This window comes from Rattus rattus, chromosome 3 (genome assembly GCF_011064425.1).
Source record: "Rattus rattus isolate New Zealand chromosome 3, Rrattus_CSIRO_v1, whole genome shotgun sequence".
Taxonomy (NCBI): Eukaryota; Metazoa; Chordata; class Mammalia; order Rodentia; family Muridae; genus Rattus; species Rattus rattus.
Genome location: NC_046156.1, coordinates 216,043,228 through 216,064,626, shown reverse-complemented (window position 1 = coordinate 216,064,626; position 21,399 = coordinate 216,043,228).

Sequence of the window (21,399 nt, the reverse complement as noted above, 5' to 3'; positions counted from 1 at the left end):
AACCTGCAACCAGGAATGGCCCACTCTCCTGAGTGCTACATCCAGTGAGATGGAGAAAGGCAGCTTTTCTGCTTTCATGATCCCAGGGCCAGGTCTCCTGCCAGCCACAGATGGCAGGGTACAAGGAGATACGAGGGCATCTCTCCCTCACCCAGGATACTACTCAGCAAACAAGTGACAGGACCAGAATTCCCATGCTCACACTGTCAGGATCTGCTATACTATGCTGCCCAGGCATGGTATAGGCTCATGCTTACAACTGTTGCATTGGTAAGGGGTAGGGATTGCTCTCCCATTCTTATTACCATTGGGCTGGCTGACCTGTGCCACGCCAGCGGGGATAACTCTTTTTGGTGAATCGGGCAAGATAAAGTGGTAAAGTGCCTATTCTCCAGCGTGCTGCAGCTGGCTAGGGGATGGACCAGCTTTCATGACCTCGGAGCAAGCATTCCCACCTACTGTAGGTGGAAAGTGTTGCTGGACAGGCTTCTCTCCCTTGCCCGCACAACTGCCATGCAGATGAGTGATGTCCAGTTCTCCCATACACACAACCTCTGTATGAATCTCCCACAACCTTTCAAACCAGAGCCCACTCTCCTGTGCTTAATGAGAGAGATGTGGGGCCTGCTCTCCTGAGTACTGCAGCTGGTGAAGGGTGGGGCCAGGTTTACATAGCCCTCAGACATCAGCACAACCCGAGTCAGACACCCAGACCAGGGACATCGCCATGGCTTTGGTGATAACAAACCCATACTGCCTGTTCCTCATTACCTTCAAATCTCCAGTTCTGTTTCATTTTATTGTTCATAATTCTTCTGCTTCTCTTTCTTGTCCATCCCTTCAGGGCTCAGCTCAGCGATACTTGGAGAATTTGGTCATCTCAGGAATGCTATGCCCCACCCATGCTACATGCCATCAGGCTGGAGCCATCTTAAGAATGATGGGTATATCAAAAGAAGTAAGATAAAATACAGTCAAAATAGTTAAAAAAAAGGTCAAACACACTTTGAGCAATTCAATTATTTTTGAAAATTATGTTAATATTGTCAATTATTTGTATAAGGTTTTAAGAAATCATTTGTATTTTTCCCTCTCCCTCTCTCACCTCTCATTCTAAACCACCCACCCATAACTCCTTCTGCGGGGCTTTACTACATCACAATGATACATGTTTTTTTTTTTTTTTTTTTTTTTAACTAAATGTACTGTGAACTTTTAATCAAATAGAAAAAAAAGCAAGCATACCATGTTCTTCTGTACACCAATATTTCTACATAAAAGCAAAATTTTTATTATTTATCATTCCATTTGTTTACATCACAAATGATATCCCTCTTCCCATTTAACCCTTTACAAGCCCCCCATCGCACAACCTCCCTCTCTTCCATCCCCTTTGCCTCTATGAAGGTGCTCTCCTACCCACTCATCCTCTATCGCACTCATCCCTCCAACATCTCCTATTCAGGGGCAACAAACTTCAACAGGACCAAGGGCTTTCCCTCTCATGATGTCAGACAAGACCATCCTCTGCTACATATGTATTTGGAGCCATGAATCTTTCCCTGTACACTCCTTGGTTGGTGGGCTAGTCAATGAGAGCACTGGGTAGTCTGGCCAGCTGAGTTGTTATTCCTATGAGGTTGCAATACTCCTCAGCTCCTTCAGTTCTTCTGCCAGGTCCCTTACACGACTCCGGAGCTCAGTCTGTTGGTTGATTCCAAGCATCTGCATCTGCATATGTCAGTTGCTGGCTGAAACTCCCAAGGAGCACCCACATCATGTTCTTATTAGCAAGATTCCCCAGTTGAGAATTCTATGTTTAGCTCTGTACCTCATTTGTAGTAGGGTTATTTGGTGTTCTGGAGTCTAACGTTTTCAGTTCTTTGTATTGTTTGAATATTAGTTCTCTATCTGATACAGGATAAGTAAAGATATTTTTTTAATCTGTGGGTTACCACTTTGTCCTATTGACAGTGTCTTTTGCCTTACAGAAGCTTTTCAATTTTGTGAGGTCCCATTTGTTAATTCTTAATCTCAGAGCATAAGCCATTGGTGTTCTGTTCAGGAAATTTACCCCAGTGCCCATGCTTTTAAGGCTTTCCCCCCACATTCTGTTGTATTAGTTTCACTGTATTTGCTTTTATGTGTGGGTCTTTGATACACTTGGACTTGAGCTTTGTACAAGGAGATGAGAATGGTTCAATTTGCATTCTTATACCTGCAGACCTCCAGTTGAAACATCTCCATTTGTCAAAATGTCCTTTTTTTTTACTGGACGATTTTAGCTCTTTTGTCAAATATCAAGTGACTGTAGCTATGTGGATTCATTTCTGGGTCTTCAATTTCATTTCACTGACACACCTGCCTGTCTCTGTACCAATACCATGTAGTTTTTATCACTGTTGCTTTATGGCAAAGCATGAGGTCAGGGATGGGGATTGCCCCAGAAATTCTTTCATCGTTGAGAATAGTTTTTACTATCCTGGTTATTCCAAATTAATTTGATAATTGCTCTTTCTAACTCTATGAAGAATTCAGTTGGAGTTCTGATGGTGAGTGCATCAAATCTGTGGATGGTTTTTTGTAAGGTGGCCATTTTTACTATATTAATCCTGCCAATCTATGAGCATGGGAGATTTTTCTTTCTTCTGAGGTCTTCTTCAATTTCTTCAGGAACTTGAAGTACTTGTCCTACAGATCACTTGATTCGATAGAATCATCCCAAGATATTTTATGTTATTTGTAACTATTCTGAAGAGTTTTGCTCCATAATTTCTTTTTCAGCCCATTTATAATTTGAGTAGAAGGTTACTGGATGGTTACAGTTAATTTTATATCCACTTACTTTGCTAAAATTGCTTATCAGCTGTAGGAATTCTCTTGTAGAATTTTTGGGATCGCTTTTGTATAATAACATATCACCGACAAATAGTAATATCTCAACTTCCTCCTTGGCAGTTTGTATCCCTTTGAGCTCCTTTTGTTGCATAATTGCTCTGACTAGAACTTCAAGTACTATAGTGAATAGGTAGGGAATGAGTGGGCAGCCTAGTCTTGTCCCTAATTTTATTGGGATTGCTTTGAGATTCTCTGCATTTAGTTTTATATTGACTATTGTTTGCTGTATATTGCTTTTACTATGCTTAAGTATGGGCCTTGAATTCCTGACTGATTCAATACTTTTAACATGAAGGGGTACATTATTTTGACAAAAACCTTTTCAGTATGTAGTTAGATGAACATGTGGTTTTTATCTTTGAGTTTGTATATATAGTGCATTACATCGATGGATTTCTTTCTACTGAACTGTCCATGGATTCTTGGATGAAGCCTGAATCACGGTGAATAATTGTTTTGATGTGTTCTTGGATTCATTTAATGAGAATTTTATTGAGTATTTTTGCATCAATATTCATAAGGAATATTAGTTTGAAACTTTATTTTTTTGGGTCTTTTTGTAGTTTAGGTAACAGTGTAACTGTGGCTTCATAGAATGAATTGGAAAGTGCTCCTTCTGTTTGTATTATATGGAAAAGTTAAAAAAGTATTGATACTATGTCTTTTATGAATATCTGATTGAATTCTACCTAAAATAATTTGACCCTGAATTTTTTTGTTGGTAGACTTTTAACGATTGTTTCTATTTTCTTAGGAGTTATGGGAATGTTTACATGGTTTATCTGGTTATGATTTAACATTGGTACCTAGTATCTATCTAGAAAATTATCCATTTCATCTAGATTTTACAGTTTCATTGAATATAGACTTTTATAGTAGGATCTGATTGGTTTTTTTTTTAATTTTCTCAGTTTCTGTTGTTATGTCTCTGTTTTCCTTCCTGATTTTGTTAATTTGGATCTGTCTTTGTCCCCTCTGATTAGTCAGGCTAAGGGTTTATATATCTTCTTGATTTTTCTCAAAAACCCAGCATTTAGATTAGTTGATTCTTTTTATAGTTCTCTTTGCTTCAACTTGATTGATTTCAGATGCTAGTTTGAATACTTTGTGCAGTCTACTCTTTTTGGGTGTATTTGCTTCTTTTTGTTCTAGAGCTTTCAGATGTGCTATTAAGCTGCTAGCCTACGATCTCTCTAATTTCTTGATGGAGCCTATGAAATGTCCTCTTAGTACTTTCTTCATTGTGTCCCATAAGATTGGATGTGTTTTGCCTTCATTTTTACTAAATTTTAAAAAGATTTTATTCACGGTTCTGCCTGTACCTGGAGCTGAACTGTTCCCACAGCTCTCTGTAAACAGATCCCTCTGTGAGAAAACAGTTCTACACAAGAGCTAACACATTGAATTAAAAGAGGGTCAAGTCACTGTCAGAGACAGCAAGGCAACATAATACCAGAGACAGCCTAATGGCAAGAGGCAAGTACAGGCACCTAAGAAATAGAAACCAAGACAACTTGGCACCATCAGAGCCCAGTTCTCCCACCAAAGCAAATACTGGATATCCAAACACAACAGAAAAGCCAGATTTGGATTTAAAATCACATCTCATGGTGATGATAGAGGACTTTAAGAAGGATCTAAATAACTCCCTAAAAGAAATACAGGACAACATGGTAGAGAAGTAGAAGCCCTTAAAGAGGAAACATTGAAATACCTCAAAGAATTTAGAGGAAACACAACCAAATGGTGTAAAAATTGAAAAAAAAACCTTCCAGGATTTAAAAATAAAAATAGAAAAATAAAGAAATCACAAATGGAAGCAATCCAGGATATAGAAAACTGAGGAAAGTAATCAGGAGTCATAGACTGAATGAAAGGGATAACATTGACACAACCATCAAAGAAAACGTGAAACACAAAAAACTCCTAACCCAAAAAATCCAGGAAATCCAGGACACAATGAGAGTGTCAAACCTAAGGATAATAGGTTTAGAAGAGAGTGAAGACTCCCAAACTAAAGGGCCAATACATATCTTCTACAAAATTATAGTAGAAATCTTCCCTAACCTAAAGAAAGAGATGTCCATAATCATACAAGAAGCCTAGAGAACTCCAACTAGATTGGACCAGAAAAGAAATTCCTCCCATAATGTAATAGTAAAAACAACAAATGCAAAAAACAAAGAAAGAATATTAAAAGCAATAATGAAAGATTGACAAGTAACATATAAAGGCAAATGTATCACAATTACACAAGACTTTTCACCAGAGACTATAAAAGCAAGGAGGTTCTGGGAAGATGTCATACAGACCATAGAAAACAAAAATGCCAGCTCAGGCTACTATATCCAGCAAAATTCTCAATTAACATAGATAGAAAAACCTAGATATTCCATGATAAAAACCAAATTTACACAATATATTTCCACAAACCCAGCCCTACAAAGAATAATAGGTGGAAAACTCCAACAAAAGAAGTAAAAACACACCTGAAAAAAGCAAGAAAGTAGTTTTCTTGCAACAAACCCAAAAGAAGAGAGATATTAAACCTAATTCCACATCTAACAACAAAAACAACGGAAAAAACAATCCCCATTCCTTAATATCTCTTAACATCAATGGACTCAATTCCCCCCAAAAAGTCATAGATAAACAGACTGGATACATAAAGAGAGCCAAGCATTTTGCTGCATACAGGAAACACACCTCAGTGACAAAGACAAACAGTACCTCAGAGTGAAATCCTGGAAAACAATATCCCAAGCAAATAGTCCCAAGAAACAAGCTGGAGTAACAATTAATATCGAATAAAATAAAATCGACTTTCAGCCAAAATAATCCTGTGCATCCTAACAGATCACCACGGACTAAGTCTGGTCTTCAATAACAAAAGAATGACAGGAAGTTTGATTATTTCCTACCTTCTACTCCTTTGTGTATTTGCTTCTTTTTGTTCTAAAGTTTTTATGAGTGCTGTCAAGCTGCTAAAGTATGCACTTCCCAGTTTCTTTTATACACATGGAAGGTGAACAAACCGCTACTCAATGATAACTTGGTCAAGGAAGAAATAAAGAAAGGAAAGGCTTTTTAGAATTTAATAAAAATAAAGGAACAACATATGCATATTTATGGGACACAGTGTGTGAAAGCAGTGCTAAGAGAAAAACTCATAGCTCCGAGTGCCTCCAAAAAGAGACAGGAGAGAAAAATACAGCCGCTTGTCAGCACTCATAAAAGCTCTAGAACAAAAGGAAGCAAATAAACCCAAGAAGACGAGAATGCAGGAAACTCATGGTTAAAATCAACCAAGTAGAAACAAAAAGAAGATAAAAAGAATGAACAAAACCAGATGATGAGAAAATCAACAATATGTATACCTGTCTGACAGTATTTTATTGAACATATTTTGAGCCCATGTTCATCAATGTTATTGTCCCTTAGCTTTCAGCTTTACTTGTGTCTTTACCTTCCTTGGGTAGAGTGATATTGGTTTTAGAGAAGAAGTTTGGGAGTGCCGACCCTGTTTTTTTAATAGTTTATTAATGATTGCTTATATATCTTTTCTGAAAATCTGGTAGAATTTCTCTGTAAATCCATCTGCCCAGGACTATTATAGCTGAAAGTCTTTTATTGCTATTTAAATCTAATTAGTTAATAGACGAAGTTTTTGAAAAAAATTTAGGTTTCCCAACTTAATGTATAAACCAGGAAAGAATAAAAGGTACAATTTTTGGGATATAAGAACTATAAAGAGAGGATTAGCAATTAAAAGGAATCTGATATATGAACTAGGGCTATGAAGAATTTCAAACTAGAGGTGGGAGATAAAAGTTAATAAAATAGATGAGAGGAGGCTGCCCGCTCTCTCCCTACCTATTCAATATAGTATTCGAAGTCCTAGCCAGAACATTCACACAAATAAAGGTCAAAGGGGTCCCTATTACAGGAGTTAGAAAAAGGATTGAAGGAGTTAAAGGGGCTTGAAACCCCATAAGACCAACCAGAGCTCCCAGGGACTAAACCACTACCCAAAGAGTACACATGGACAGACCCATGGCTCTAGCTGCATACATAGCAGAGGATGGCCTTGTTGGGCACCAATGTGAAGAAAAGCCCTTGGTCCTGTCAAAGCTGGATCCCCCAGCGTAGGGGAATGTCAGGGTGGGGAGGTGGGAAGGGATGGGTGGATAGGTGGGCGATCACCCTCATAAAAGAAGGGCGACGGGGATGGGATAGTGGGCTTATGAACTGGAAACTGGGGAAAGGGATAATCTTTGAAATGTAAATAAATAAGAAATATCTAGTTAAAAAAAAAGCACCATCATATTGGCTGTAAATATTAAGCATTTTCTGAATAAAGTTACACAATATATGCTCCATTAAAAAGTACTGTAAGTCATATATATCAGGTACAAGGACACATAATATTGCCATACATTTATATAAACATTTGAAAATTTTCTCTATCTGAATTTTCTATAACCATTTTAACCATTTTTTAAAAATTGAATATTTTAAAACTGATTATTCTGAATCAAATTGCATAATGCAGGGAACAAAATCAATCTGGAAACATTAAAATCTATCATTTTATATTCAAAGATGAATTCATGAAATATTGCATATGTAAAACAAAAATTAAAGATGTGAAATATAAATAATTCAGGAAATATAGACTGTAGAATGATAAATATGACATGAAATAGTACTGTGAGTTAAAATGGCTTTCAGTTACCAAATTAATTTCTTAAATCTAGCAAAATTAAAAAGTACAAAATGTAACAAACCAACAACAGAAAGTAAGGTTTTGACAAATCTTTGAAAGTCCAGTGATTGGGAGTACACCATTGAGAATATTAAGTTGAACTTTTAAAGCTGTAGACTGGTGATGCATCCTATAAGCTCACCTGTAAGTATCTCATTGGTGTTCTAATCCAGCAGCAGAGAGAATAATGAAGGTTTTTTTTGTGAAAGGAGAAAGATAGTTGTATATTGGGGCGGTTAGACTGCTTAAAATTATAGTATCATCTTTCTTCTTCAGTGAACAGGGCACACACATTAGCATTGACAAAAAATTTTATTTAAAAGAAATCAAATGTTCTGGTAAGGTAAATTTGAAGCATCTATTTTGAATTTGAGCACTACAGAAAAGTCTTGATTTTGGAGACTCCCATTTCATAATAGCTCTTAGTTCATGTATCTTAGTAAAAGCCTGACCCTATAAACTTAATCTTCTTAAGTAATAACTTCTGAGAACGCACATTCAAAAATTATGTGTCAGGCTCCTGTCAGCAAGTACTTCTTGGCATGAACATAGTGTCTCAGTTTGGTGTCTGCAGATGAGATGGATCCCCAAGTGGAGCAGTCTCTAGACGGACTTTTCTTCAGTCTCTTCTCCATTCTTTGTCCCTGTATTTTAGAGAGGAGCAATTCTGGGTTAAAATTTTTGAGATGGGTGAGTGGCCCGATCCCTCAACCAGGGGCTGTGCCATTAAGACCTCTGGATATGGTCTTTACAGGTTCTTTCTCCGCTTTCGGGTATTTCAGTTCATGTTATGCCCATTGTGTCATGGGAGCACCTGGGATTTTCTGGTGGCTACCCCCAGTTCCCCATCCCCCATTGCTACAACCTTCTGCTCAATTTCTGACCACCGTACACATCTTCCATCTCCTGCCATACTTAGTCCTGCTTTCCTTTTAAACTTCTGCATCCTCTTGACTTCCTCCCAAGTCTCTTCTCCTCTCTACTTCCCAAGATTGTTTTGTTCCCCCTTCTAGGTAGGACTGAATCATACTCACTTTGGTCTTCCTTCTTCTTGTGCTTCATAGGGTTTCTGAGTGGTAACACGAGAATTCTGAACTTTTGTCTATTATCCATTTATCAGTGAGTACATACCATGTGTGTTCTTTTGTCACTAGGATAACTCAGGATAATATTTTCTAGTTCCATCCATTTGCCTGAAAATTTCAAGAAGTCATTGTTTTCAATAGCTGAGTACTACTACTCCATTGTATAAATATACCACATTGTATTCACTCCTTTTTTGAAGTATACCTGGGTTATTTCAAGTTTCTGGCTCTTGTGAATAAGGCAGCAATGAACATAGTAGAACAATGTATCCTGTGCTGTTTGTTGCAGCATCTTTTGCATATATGCCCAGGAGTGGTATAGCTAGGTCCTCAGGTAGTACTATGCTCAATTTCCTGAGAAACTGCTGAACTGATTTCCAGAGTGGTTGTACCAGCTTGCAATCCCACCAGCAATGATGGAATGTTCCTCTTTCTCCACATTCTCACAAGCATTTGCTGTCACCTGAGTTTTTGGTCTTAGCCATTCTGACTTGTGTGAGGTGAAATCTCAGCAGCATTTTGATTTGAATTTCCCTGGTGTCTAAGGATGTTGAACATTCTCAGACATTGAGATTCCTTAGTTGAGAATTCTTTGTTCAGATCTGTAACCTACACTTAAATAGTTATTTAGTTCTCTAAAGTCTGACTACTTGTGTTCTTTGTATATATTATATATTATTCCTCTATTGGATGTAGGATTGGTAAAGAATTTTTCCCAATTTTGACACTATCTTTTGCCTTACAGAAGATTTTAAATTTTATGAGGTCCCATTTGTCAATTGCTGATCTCAGAAAATAAGTCATTTGGTGTTCTGTTCAGGAAATTTTCCTCTTTCCCTGCATATTGTAGGCTCTTCTCCATTTTTCTTCTATTAGATTCAGTGTATCTGGTTTTATGTGGAGGTCCTTGATCCACTTGGAATTGAACTTTGTATAAGGAGAAAACAATGGATCAATTTGTATTCTTCTACATGCTGACCACCAGTTGAACCATTGTCACCAAGCTGTCTCTTTTGCACTGGATGGTTTTAGTTTCTTTGTCACAGATCAAATGACCATAGTTATGTGGGTTCATTTCTTGGTTTTCAATTCTAATCCATTTATCTACCTGTCTGATACTGTACCAATACCATTTAGATTTTGCTGTCCACTCTCTCCTATCTATCTATATAATATAATACTTTAAGTTCTAGCCAGAGCAATTAGACAACAAAAGGAGGTCAAAGGGATACAAATTGGAATGGTAGAAGTCAATATATCACTGTTTGCAGGTGATAGTGATCCAAAATATTTCACCAGAGAACTTCTACACCTGATAAACAATTTCAGTAAAGTGGCTGGATATAAAATTAACTCAAACAAATCAGTAGCTTCTCAGGAGAATCAGAGGTTAGGTAGTATAGCTGGGTTTGGTTTGGAAGTGCACCTACCATTGTGCTATTTAAGGCATGTTAAATATAAGGCTTTGTGTGTTCAGGTGTGTGTGTGTGTGTGTGTGGTGTGGTGTGTGTGGGTGTGTGTGTGTGCTTTGTGTGCTGTGTGCTTGTGTGTGTGCTGTGTGTGTGTGTGTCTCGTGCGTCGTGTGTGTATGTGTGTGTGTATGTGTGTGTGTGTGTGTATGTGTGTGTGTGTGTGTGTGTGTGTGTGTGTGTGTGTGTGTGTGTGTGTGTTTCAGAGATCTGGAAAATTACCAAATGTTGAAGAGCACATGCCACCACTGGCAGTGTGATTTGAGAAACATTAAGTAATTAATGCAATAGGCAACCGATATTCTACAATTGGAAAATGGGGTATGTGCCTGTCCACACCTACACAGGTGGTAGTTTTTTTCCATACATACATAGGACTTTTTCTCTGTTTTTGTTTTATTTGTTTGCTTTCTTTTGGAGGGGGGGCCCTTTTGAAACAGCATATCTTTATGTAATCCTAGCTGTCCTAGAGCTCTTTATGTAGAGCAAGTTGGCCTCAAATACACAGATATCCCCCTGCCTCTGAGTACTAGAGTCTGAGGTTAAAGGTATATGCTACCATGCAGGATACTGCACTGGGCTTTTCATTTGGTGACTTATGAAGAACATTATTTTCTGTGTAAGATAACTCTGATTAAACTATTTGATATAAACATATATAATCTCACAAAACATTTGACTTTCATATGACTTTTTCAAACACTCTTGGTGTTAGCTATCTATCCTTCTACCTAGTCAATCTTCCCACTTTCTCCTCTTTTAAACAATTATCTCTATCACTCCTGTTTTCCCATCCATAAGACATAAGTTTTATTATCTCCTTCCCTAAGATCTTTCTTTCACCATCATCCAATAGTCTCATTTTAGTCCCTGGGTTCTACGGGTTCTCTAATTTTAACACATTTGTTTGTGAATGCATGTATGTGAGTGTGTATATGTGTTCACATCATATATACATGCATACATACATACATACATACACACACACAACAGGAATTGATGCTAATATGCATATATGATTTAGAATATTTGGTATTTGTCCTTCTAGGTCTATGCCTGAGAAATCTCACTTAGTTTAATGCAAAGAAATTTGTCTTAGAAATATGGCTTAGAATCCAGGACTGTGGAATTCACCGATGCTAGGTTTGAGTTGACTTCTGTTATTCTGATAACTGGGGAAAGTATCAGATTGTCATTTTAATTTGTACTTAGCTACTCATAGGTTAGCATGAGTATCAGACATCATCAGAGAAGTTACTTTCTCAGTTCACAGTATTTAACACAAAAACTGACAATTGGTCCAGATAAAAAAATACCACAATGCTATACCCAACCGCAAATGTAATATCAAGGCCAGAGGGCTGTATAAAAGAAGGGCAGAGACATTCTATGAACCAGAGATCATAGAGCATTAGGAGCAAAATAAAAAACAATTTTTTTTGTTGTTTGGAAAACCAGCACCTACATTCTCGTGAACTCACAGAAGTTGTAGTTTCTTGCACAAGATGTATACAAAAGCAGGTCAAACAATATTAGAAACATGGATGGGGAAAGGATTAATGATCCTTGTGTAGGATAGTTTAATATAAACTTTAAACAAGCTAGAATCAGCATAGAGAAAGAAACTTCAATTAAGAAAATACCTCCAATTCAGGTCTCCATCTGTCCTCAAAGCTATGGCCCTCCAGACCTAAATCTTGCTCAGAGAGATCTAGTCTCCCAGAAGTGCTCTCCTTCATTTTTAGTGGGATCATAAGCTGGTACGACCACTCTGGAGATCAGTCTGGTGGTTCCTCAGAAAATTTGACATAGTACTAGCTGAGGACCAAGCTATACCACTCCTGGATATATAACCAAAAGATGCTCCAACGTATAACAAGGACTCATTCTCTACTGTGTTCATAGCAGTCTTATTTATAATAGGAGCTGGAAACAATCCTGATTTCCTACAACAGAGGAATGGATACAGAAAACATGGTACATCTACACAATGGAGTACTACTCAGCTATTAAAAACAGTGACTTCATAAAATTAGTAGGCAAATGGATGGAACTAGAAAATAAATATTTTTTTGAGTGAGGTAACCCAGTCACAAAAGAACATAGAAGGTATGTACTTACTGATAAGTGGATATTAGCCCAAAAGTTTAGAATACCCAAGATATAATTCACAGACCATATGAGTCTTAAGAAGAAGGAAGACAAAAATGTGTATCCTTCTAAGGAGGAGGAACAAAACACTCAAGGGAGGAAATACAGGGACAAAGTGGAGCAGGGACTAAAGGAAAGGCCATCCAGAAACTGCCCCACATGGGATCCATCCCATATGCAGCTACCAAACCCAGTCACTATTGCTGATGCCAAGAAGTGCTTGCTGACAGGAGCCAGAGATGGGTGTCTCCTTAGAGGCTGTACAAGAGCCTTACTGATAGATGAGGATGCTTGTAGCAAACCATTGGGCTGAACATAGAGTCTCCAATGGAGGAGTTAGGGAAAGAACTGAAGCAGCTCAATGTGTTCGCAACCCAGTAGGAAGAACAACAATATCAACCAACTGCCCCCAAGAGCTTCCAGGGACTAAATCACCAACCAAATAGTACACAGGGAGGGACCCATGGCTCCAACCACATATATAGCGGAGATTGACATTGTCTGGCATCAACAGGAAGAAAGCCCTGGGTTCTGTGAGGGACTGTTTCCCCAATATAGGGAAATGCCAAGGCAGTCGTTGAAGAGGGAGTGGGTAGGTGAGAGTGGCAACATCCTCTAGAAGCAGGGGGAGGAGGAATGGGAGAGGTGTGAAAGTGTATAACATTTGCAATGTAAATATATAAAATATCCAATAAAGTGGAAAATGCCTCCATAAGATCATGCCGAATGCAAGTCTGTAGAGGAATTTCTTAATTAGTCATTGATGGAGGAGAACCCATTCCACTGTGGGTGAAGTCATCCCTGTGCTGGTGGTCTGGGTTTAATAATAAAGCAGGCTGAGCAAGCCACAGGGAGCAAGCCAGTAAGCAATACCAATCTATGACCTGAGATCAGTTGTTTAGTTCCTGTTCTGACATTATTTAATTATGGACTGTGATGTGAAAGAGTAAGCTAAATAAACTCTGTCCTCCCCAATTTGCTTTTCATCATGATGTTTCATAGCAACAATTTTGAGCCTAAAACAATGTCCCTCCCCCCTTAGGAGGGGATATTGACAATTGATAGTTTCTGGAGTAACGGGAATCAGTTGCCTTTGAAGGTGTGGTTTTTGGCAGGTAAAGTACACCGCAGTATGTGACCACATATATCAGACTTCAAGGGCTATTAACAATAAAAATTATGAGAACATGAAGCTAGGGAGTAGTTAAATAGGAGTCAGTATAGGAGATGTTAGATGAGGTTGAATATGATAAAATTATGAAATTAGCAAAGAATTAAGAAAAATTTAAAAGAAATTAAATAAATAAAAAACATGGAATTTTAAGAATTTTAAAAATGTACTACGTATATGAAATTATATTAAAATCAGTGTGGGTACTATGAGTCCTGGTATACACAGAAGGGGTATGTATAATCAAAAATTAAAATTATCAAGAGATTGACTAAGAATAGCCATGAAAAAACAGATACATAGATATAAATGATTAAAAAAAACAGAAAGATAGTGTATTGAATAGTGTATTGAAATAATCAGAAGGCATTTTTGTTTAGAAACACAGGTGAATTATTTAAAAATTAATTTGAAAGCTTCCCAGGGAAAATCACCTTATTATTAGATCTTACTACAAAATAATTATAAATGACAAAGAGTTGAACTCCAATAAAACTTCCTAAGGTCTTGTTTTGAAAAGCAAATCTAATATTTATTGATTACAGATAAAAGATGTCTGTAAAGAAAAAGTCTAATAACCAAATCAATGTTTTATTTAGCTTACAGTAATAAAAATTGACCACCAAGAATACAATGACTACATTATCCTTGTAATAAATCTGATAAAAATATCTTCAGGTTAATAGAGTATAATTGCTACTGATCCTGACCTGAAATCTCAATATCAGGGAAAGAGAAAAATGCAAATCTCTCAAATGTGCAACTTCCCATGCTGTTTAAAGTGACTTTGCTCTTTTGATAAGATCTTGTGACATTTATAATTATAGATCTAACTTGATGTAGTGATATTTTATAGTTCACACACATCAACAAACTGAGTGGAAAACTGTTTTTTCCCAGGTACAATTTAAATATTTATTTATTTTGTGTATGTTTATATGACTTCTTGTGTAAGAGTATTAATATATCATTTCAAATGTATGGAGGTCAGAGGCCAGTCTCAGGTATCAGTCCTCAACTTTGACAAAATCAGAGACAGCGTCTGTCTTTTTCTTTTTTAACAAGTTTTTCAGATGATACTTCAGGGGGCAGATAGTGAGTTTTATTGTTTTGATTTTCTGTTTTTATTAATTAATTTACTTTACATCTTGAGAAAAGCTCCCCTTTCCTCCTCTCCTCCCAGTACCTCTCACTAACCTCATCTTCCTTCCATCTGGCCATCCTCACATCCTCAATTTCCCCTGAGAAATGTCTCTTATGGATATCAACCAACCTTGGCATATAAAGTTTCATTAGGACTAGGCACATTTTCTTATATTGTAACTAGGCAAGGCTGCCCAGTTAGATGGATGAGATCCAAAAGCAGGCAAAAAAATTTCATATACAGCTCCTGCCCCATCCCTGCCCCTGTCCCTGTCCCTGTCCCTGTCCCTGTCCCTGCCCCTGCCCCTGCCCCCTGCCCCTGCCCCTGCCCCTGCCCCTGCCCCCTGCCCCCCCTGCCCCTGCCCCTGCCCCTGCCCCTGCTCCTGCTCCTGGTGTTAGGAGTCCCACACAAAGACAGAGCTATAAAACTGTTACATATATTGAGAGGGCCTTGGTCATTCCATGAATGCTCTTTGGTGGTTCAGTGTCTGTGAGCCCCTATAGATACAGGTTAGTTACTTGTGTATGTTTCCTTGTGGTGTCCTTTACCTCTCTGGCTTTTTAATCCTTCCTCACACCTCTTCTAGAGGCTTACCCATGTTCTTCCTAATGTTTGACTGAGTCTCTGCATATGTTTCCATCAAGTTTCTGCATAAAAACTCTTACATGAAAGTTATGCTAGGTGCCTTTGAGGAAGTATTGCAAAATATCATTAATAGTGTCGGGGTGGTCTCTCTCTCTCATGGCATGGGTCTCAAGATGAATCAGTTATTGGTTGGCCATTCCTTCAGATTCTGCTCTATCTTTACATCTACACAACTTGTTGGCAGAAGAAATTTTAGGTCTAAGGTTTGATGGCTATGTTAATACCCCAGTCCCTCCATTAGAAGTATTTTTGCTTACAGGAGAAGTCCATTTCAGGCTCCATATCCTCCATTGCTAGGAGTCTTAGCTCTAGTCATCTTAATAGATTCCTAGGAGTTTCCATTGTCCTATGCTTCTAGCTCATCCTACAGATGTCTACCATGTACAACATTTCCACTTCTCTTTGAAAGCACTGTCTTCCTCCATTTCCTCACACCTGATCTTACCTACTTCTCTTTTAAATCCCTCCCCAACCCCTACCCACCCAGTTTCCATCATCCATTGATCCCCAGTGTCTATTCTACCTCCCCTTCAGGTGAGAGTCAAGAGTCTTCCCTTGGGCCCTATTTAACGAGAGTTAAATAGCTTCTTTTAGATCCCTGGATTGTGGTATGATTATCCTGTACTTTACGGTTATTATCAAACTATAAGTACATACATACCATGTACATACCATGCATCTTTTAGGTCAGGACTACTTCATTCAAGAGGATCTTTTCTAATTCTATCTATTTGCCTATAAATTTCATCATGTCATTGTTTTTAATACCCAAATGACATTCTACTGTGTAAATGTACCACATTTTTTTAAAGTCTAATCTTCAGTTAAGAAACATTTAGGTTGTTTTCAGTCTCTGACTATTATCAGCATAGCTGCTAGAAATACAATTGAGCAACTTTTGATTTATGCCCAAGCATAGTATAGCTATATCTTAAGGTGGAACTATTTCACATATTATGAAAAAACCAACAAATTGATTTCCAAGCTGTTTGTATAATTTTGGACTCCAACCAGCAATGTAGGAGTGTTCCCCTAGCTCTACATCCTTGCCACTTGAATTTTCATTTTGATGATTCTGATAGGTATAAGATAGAATCTCATAGTCATTTTGATTTGCATTTGGTAACTATGGATGTTGAATAAGTGTTTCTTGACCTTTAATAAATGAGAACACAAAAAACTGAAAAGCTTATGTAAGGTAAATGATACTGTCAAAAGAACAAAACATCACCCTACACGTTGGATAAAGATCTTCATCAATGCTGAATCAGAGAGCTGATATGCAAACTAGATAAAGAACTCAAGAAACTAGACATCAACAAAACAAATGACTCAATTAAAAATGGGGTGCAAGTATAAGAGAATTCTCAGCAGAGGAATGTCTAATTGGAGTGACAGCTTTAAGAGCACCTAGAAATTTGAAACAGAAAATGTAAAGAGTAAAGAGTAGTATGCCTAACAGAATACCTATATATAGTGGTTACCTGTCTTAAACTATCAACAGTCCAAGTTAAAGAAATCCTGGTTAATTAAGCTTTGCATGTTTGAAGATAAGCATTTTATATGTACATTTGGTTCTCTACTACCATTTGGCATCATTAAAAATGAACAGCCATCTAAATCAAAGTACATATTTTGTCTCAGGTATACCCTTTATTTGTCAACATTAAACATGATCATTACTTTGTAAAAACTAGATCATGAAATGCTTATATATATCTCAGAATTTTTCACTTATTTAATTATTCATGCATTTTATCTACCATGTGCATTAAAATTTGTCTTGAACCATGATAAAATTGAAAGAGATATAAGAGTTGCTTTCTCTTGAAATGTAACTATACTCAGAGAGGAAAGACACATGGAAGAAATATTTTGGCATAAAGGGTGTACAGTCAAATATAAATTTCAATAATCTTGTGAACAGTGGGTTAAATAATACCCTTAAGTAATGGATAAGAAGCAGAAATACAGTTTTGAGTGTGTGTGTAATAGGAGTTTTGCTTTGAATTATATCTGTGTTTACATGCATGCTCATGGAACATTGAGAATATGAGTTTATCAGATCCATTGGAACTAAAATTGCAGATAATTATTAGATGCTGTTTTAGTTAGGGTTTTATTGCTGTGAACAGACACCAGGACCAATGCAAGTTTTATAAAGGACAACATTTAATTTGGGCTGGCTTACAGGTTCAGAGATTCAGTCCATTATCATCAAAGCAGGAACATGGCAGCATCTAGGCAGTCATGATTCAGGAGGAGCTGAGAGTTCTATATCTTCATCTGAAGGAATCCAGGAACAGACTGAGCATCCTCAGGCAGCTAGGAGGAGGGTCTCCAAGCACCACCCCTACAGTGACACACTTCCTCCAACAAGGTCACACCTTCTAATTGTGCCACTCCCTGGGCCAAACATATGCAAACCATCACAGATGTCATGTAGATTCTGAGAATAAAAGCAATGTTCTGGAAGGTCAGGCAGTGCTTGCAACAGCTGACCCATCTCTCCAGTCTTTATCAGACTTTTCCTTAATGTTTTGAACAGAATCATTACCATGGGCTTGTCTTATTTGTGATATTTTGACATTAATTTTCTGAAAACTCCATATTGTAGACTTTATGTTAATAGCCAAATATAAGCTCTTACATTCATTATACTTAATTTTTCTAATAAAATGAAAGAAAATTTTTGTGATTATTAAAGTAATATATTTGTGAGTGTTAGAATATCCAAGTATCAAAAAATCTATAATTGGTCATACTGGTATCTCTCTTTTTTATTGTTGTTGTTTTTTATGTTTTGGCAGGGGGCAATATTTTTTACTTACATTTAGATATTGTCCCCTTTCCCAGTTTGCCCTCCACAAACCTGGTAACCCATTCCCTCTCCCCCTGTGTCTGTGAGGGTGTTCCCTCAACCACCTAACCACTCCCTCCCACATCCTCACCCTGACATTCCCCTACACTGGGCATTGAGCCTTGACAAGACCAAGGGTATCTTTTCCCATTGATGTCCGACAAAGCCATCCTCTGCTACATGTGCAGCTGGATCCATAGGTCCATCTCTGTGTTCTTTTGGGATGGTGGTTTAGTACCTGGGATTTCTGGGTGGTCTGATTGGTTGATATTGTGGTTCTTCTTATGAGGTTGCAAACCCCTCCAGCTACTTCAGTCCTTTCTCTACCTCCTCCCTTGGGGACCCCATTCTCAGTTCAATGGTTGGATGTGAGCATCCACCTCTGTATATGTCAGTCTCTGGCAGAGCCTCTCAGGAGACAGCTATATCAGGCTCCTGTCAGCATGTACTTCTTGGCATCTGCAACATTGTCTGGGTTTGGAGTCTGTAATGGGATCTGCTAAATGGACAATGTCTTTTGATGCTTGGAAAGCAAGGGAAATTGAAAAAGTCATCAGTTCTCTAATAGTGGTAGCTAGATAACAACACTGTGGTTTAAGAAATGCCTGTGTTACTATTGCAAATCAAATGTTTATTGACTGAAACTCAGTGTGAATATAGTGTGGGCTGAGTGTTTGTATACAGTACTAAGGAGCTTAGGAGGTGAAGGAGGAAGCTTTAAGTTGATATGCTGAGCTCCTAAACACAAAGTATAACCATTATATGTATGAGAAAGAAATAAACAATGCAGTCCACTGTAATTACTATGCAAAGCCAAGGTGCGAGAGCCATATGAAAAGGATGTTAGTTATATATGTAGAGACAAAAAAAAAAAAAAAAAAAACAAAAAAAAAAAAACTAGCAAAAAGAGACTTAAATTTAAAAGAGGTTTTTAATCTTAAGTGTGGTTAATGTTTCAAATGCAACATTTAGCTGTTGTTAAAAATAACTTAGTGTCTAAAATATTTATCTGCCCAAGAAAAGTAAATGACTTCAATGAAGCTGTAGCCTGCATGCTAGCACAGTGGGGTGATCTGCAAAAAATGTTATGACATTACTTTTTTTTCTGGTACACTCCTCTGATAGATAACTTTAATCTAATTTTGTCCTTTTCTATGAATGTTACTATTCATGTGAAAATGTGATTTCCTGTATACTTCTTACTAATGATGTAATTTACTCTGAGATGCAAATCTTTATATCTATGAGAACAAGGCATTAAGAACTTATAACACAACAAACATATACATAGGGTTCATATTCATTGGAATAGCTACATTTTAATTGTCTTAGTTTTAATAGTATGTTCTCTTTTAAACAGTAGTGACAATATTTTTGCTTTCATTTACATGGAATATGACTTAATGTCACTTTTACTTTGTGTAGTAGAAAGGCAAATACTTTCAAAATTCTATTTATATTGTTGTAATTTATCTAAAGTCTAGCTTCTTTATCTTAATCTAATTTCTAACTTTGCTATCCTCAGGGGAAGAAAAGGTAGGGGAAATTTGATTAAAATTATTTTATACATTTTACATCGTGGAAAAAAGAGAGATGAGTGTAAATATGTGTATACATCAAATATTTAAAAGGATACTTATCTAGCTGGTATCTGTGGACAGTTACAGAACAAAAGCAGATAAAAGGTAATGGTTAAGATAGTGATTTAGTGTCTTAGGTATTTTTCTTTAATGGTGACAAAGCACCATAATAAAGGCAACTTAAAAATAATACATTTAGGGGTTGGGGATTTAGCTCAGTGGTAGAGCGCTTGCCTAGGAAGCGCAAGGCCCTGGGTTCGGTTCCCAGCTCTGGAAAAAAAGAAACAAAAAAAAAATAATAATACATTTAATTTGGGACTTCACAGTCCCAGAGGATTAGAGTCCATGACTATTGTGGGAGGAAGCAAGGTAACAGGCATGCAAGTGTAGAACTGGAATTGTACCTGAAAGATTACATCTAATCTAAGGCCTGGACACACACACACACACACACACACACACACACACACACACACACATACACAGAACAACATAGAGATAAGAGTGACCTAAAGGAGGCATATATGATTTTTAAATCACAGTGCTCACCCTCAATGGCACACTTTCTCCAATAAAGCAACAATTCTTTATCCCCTCCAAACAACTTCACCAACTGGGGACTAAGCACTCAAATATGTAAGCCTGTGGAAGCCACTCTTGTTAAAGCCACAATACTTAGTTAACTATAAATCAATTCTTCTATTTTATGGTTTTGCATTATATATTTGAATAAATTAAAATGATAACAGATAGTGGAAAAATTTATAGCAAATCTGACACATATGAAGTTATGTTATACATAAAACAAGGTCATTTGTGTATTTTCATGTCTATGTGGGTACCAATGAATTTTTACTATAGGTTAACCATATAAATATATATGGTTATATTATATAATGGTCCTCAAATTTGTGAGAAATCTGCTGAATATGGTTATATGTGAATATACATACAAATTCATTTATTAATATTACTAAATTATAACTATAGTATAATCTGTAAACTAAAACCTGATATATGGACACATTACAAGTACCCCATCACTGTGGAACAAATGGAAGATTCTTCCAATACAGTTGGAGGTATAAACTAGTAAAACTATTGAAATTGATATGGTGATTCTCCAGGAAAATTTGGAATTGTTCTAACTCAAGACTCAGCTACAATATTTTTGATCATATACTCAAAGAAAGCCCTATCCTACCACAGGACAATTGCTCCTCTATGTTTATAGCATTTTTATTCATAGTAGCTACTAACTGAAAATTGCCTAGAGATTCCTCAACAAAAGAGTGGATATAAAAAATGTGGTTAATTTACAAAATAAATATTATTTCTCAGTTCTAAATGACATCATGAAATTTGCAGGCAAATGGATGTAACTTGAAAAAAAAATCATGCTTTATGCGATAGTATTAGGGTAAGTCACTTGGCCACACTTGCCCAAGGGTTGGCATTACCATAACCCAGGTGGAACCGTTATGCCCCATCATCTATTTTCGGACCTTAGAGTCACTGACAGGAGCTGAAGTGTCTGTCATGGTAAGTTTTTTCCATTAAACAATTTCAGGTCCATATTCAGCAGATTTCTCACAAATTTGAGGACCATTATTAAGTATAACTAAATGAAC